Source organism: Meleagris gallopavo, chromosome 1, assembly GCF_000146605.3.
Source record: "Meleagris gallopavo isolate NT-WF06-2002-E0010 breed Aviagen turkey brand Nicholas breeding stock chromosome 1, Turkey_5.1, whole genome shotgun sequence".
NCBI classification, from domain to species: Eukaryota; Metazoa; Chordata; class Aves; order Galliformes; family Phasianidae; genus Meleagris; species Meleagris gallopavo.
The window spans coordinates 385,309-388,147 of NC_015011.2; positions in this window are offsets into that span (position 1 = coordinate 385,309).

Below are 2,839 nucleotides of genomic sequence, written 5' to 3' on the forward strand. Positions count from 1 at the left end.
GCTCAAGGTGACCCTGGGGTCCCCTGGTCCGGGGGAGCATAGGGGTGATGAGGAGCTGGCACAGCACCTGCACACAGCGCTGGGTTTCGTGCTGCTGTGGGAGCCGGGCGGCTGCTGGAGCGGGGGCTGGTTGCTGGCTCTGGAGGGGTGAGCATTGCCTGGGGCTCTGAGTCTGCAGCACGGGGCTGATGGGGCAGGTTGGGGGGTTAGGGGCCTGTCGCCTCGTGCTGATGCAGGGAGGTGGCTGTGCTGCCCTGTCCTGGTGCAGGTGGTGGCTGTGCTGCCCTTCCTAGTGCACATGGTGGCTGTGCTGCCCTTCCTAGTGCACATGGTGGCTGTGCTGCCCTGTCCTGGTGCAGGTGGTGGCTGTGCTGCCCTTCCTAGTGCACATGGTGGCTGTGCTGCCCTGTCCTGGTGCAGGTGGTGGCTGTGCTGCCCCCAGAGCAGCTCTCTGAGGAGCTGAGTACAACCTCAACTTGTTGGTCCTACCAGCGGCAGCTCTACCCCAGGACATGGGGACACTTCTTTGCACCCACCTGGCAGTGATCCCCTGGCAGCACTCTGAGCCTCCCCTTGGTTCTGCTTGCAGTGGTGCTGCCTCTCCCCACCCCCCCCAGTGCTGCATGAGGAGCCCTGAAGCACCGGGACGGGGTGCAGCTCATGCCCTGCAATGCGTGGCCCTGGGGCAGAGCTGGGACACACACATCTCCTGCCGAGCAGCACCGCCAGGTCCTACTGCTGCCACCTCCCCCAGGAATGCAGCACCTGTGCTGGAGTGCAGCCACCTGCATTCTCCTGTGACCTGCCCTGGCACTGCCGTGCCTGGAGTTGTCTGCCTGCCCTCAGAGCAGCTCCCTTTTGCTCCTATGTTGGTACTTGTGAGCTTTCCCTTGGCCTGGAGACATTGCTGCTGCTGCTGTGGAGGTTCCCGCTGCTATTATCCCTGTTTCCTTTCCTCTGCTCCATAGCAGAATGTTTGCAAGACCGCTGCTTGCACCAGAGCTGAGGGCTCTCTGTGATGTGCATGGGGACGGTGTGGGTTTGAAGCCCAGCAAACCACGAGAGCCGTGCAGGGCTCTCCTTTGGAGCTCTGCTTCATTCCCTGCGTGTGCCCAGAGCAGCCCCAGGGCTGCAGCCCCAATCAGGGCAGGGCTCTGCTGTGCAGGAGGACACTGCAGCAGCTGCTCAGCCTGCAGAGTGAAGTTGGAGTGTGGGTCTGAGTGCTGCCTGTGATGCTCATGCAAACAAAGGAGGGGAGAGGATCTGTGCCGGCCGGCAGATAATGCTGTCACATGGATAGGGGAAACTAGCCGTGAATGTGTGGGCTAGAAATTAGGCCATCGTGCTCCATCATATCAGAGAAGGATCTGAAACAGCTTTCCAGGAAGAGGAAAGAGGACGAGAGGAGGCCGGAGGACAGAGTTTGGAAAAATGGCTTCAGAAGTGGCCCTGGCTGCAGCAGCCCTGGCCTGAGGACAAGGAGCGCAGCCCCGTGACCCCACTGTGGAGTTGGGCACATGGAGTTTCACCCCATGCTGGGAGCCCTGCCTCCCACTTTGCCTTTCCTGCCCTTCCATGCCCTGGGCTGCTTGCTTTCTTCAAGCCCTTTCCTCATGCACTGCCCCGGGTCCCACTGCCATGGGTCCCAGCATCATAGGTCCCATCATCCTGCTTCCCATGGCCCTGGATCCCACCACCCTGGGTCCCATCACCCTAAATCCCACACCCTAGGTCCAATCACCCTGGGTCCTATCTTTCTGGATCCCATCACCTTGGGTCCCACTGCCATGGGTCCCATCACCATAGGTCCCATCACCCTTCTTCCCACCACTCTGGATCCCATCACCCTTCTTCCACCACCTTGTGGGTCCAATCACCCTGGGTCCCATCACTCTGAATCCTGCTGCCCTGGATCCCATCACCCTTCTTCCCATGCCCTTGGTCCCATCATCTGGATCCCATCACCCTAAATCCCACTGGCCTGGATCCCACCACCCTGGGTTCCATCACTCTGGGTCCCATCACCCTTCTTCCCACCACCCTGGGTTCCATCATCTGGATCCCATCATCTTGGGTCCCACTGACATGGGTCCCATCACCATAGGTCCCACCACCCTTCTTCCCACCACTCTGGGTCCCATCATTCTGGATCCCATCACCCTAAATCCCACTGGCCTGGATCCCACCACCCTGGGTTCCATCACCCTGGGTCCCATCACCCTTCTTCCTACCACCCTTTCATCCCACTACTCTGGATCCCACCACCATAGGTCCCATCACACTTCTTCCCATCACCCTGGGTCCCACCACCCTTCTTCCCACCACTCTGAGTCCAATCACCCTGGGTCCCATCATTCTGGATCCCACCACCATAGGTCCCACCACCCTTCTTCCCAGCACCCTGGGACGTGGTCAGCAGGCACTGTGGGGGCAGGTTGGTTGACCTTAGGGGTCTTGTCCAACTGGAATGATTCCATGATTCAACAATTCTATGGCGTTGGGAGTGATGAAGAGAGGCTGTAATCAGGGGACAGAAGAGGTGGCTGCAGCAGCACTGCACAACCTCTCACTGCAGTGGGTGTCGGGGTGTCCCAGTGAGTGGCTCTACGTGGGCTGTCACATTGGTGCCACGCGTACCCCACTGCTGAGCAGTGCTTTCCTTTGGCAGAAGCATTACCGATCTGTTCCTGTCACTATAAAATCTTCCTGAAAGATTTTATAACTCTCTTTGATGGCTTCTTATCCATTTTTCCCGGCGTTAGGATAAGACTCATTGGATTATAATTTCTGAGATTTTGAGTCTTTTTTCAAGATAAGTGATTTTTTTTTTTTTTTTTTT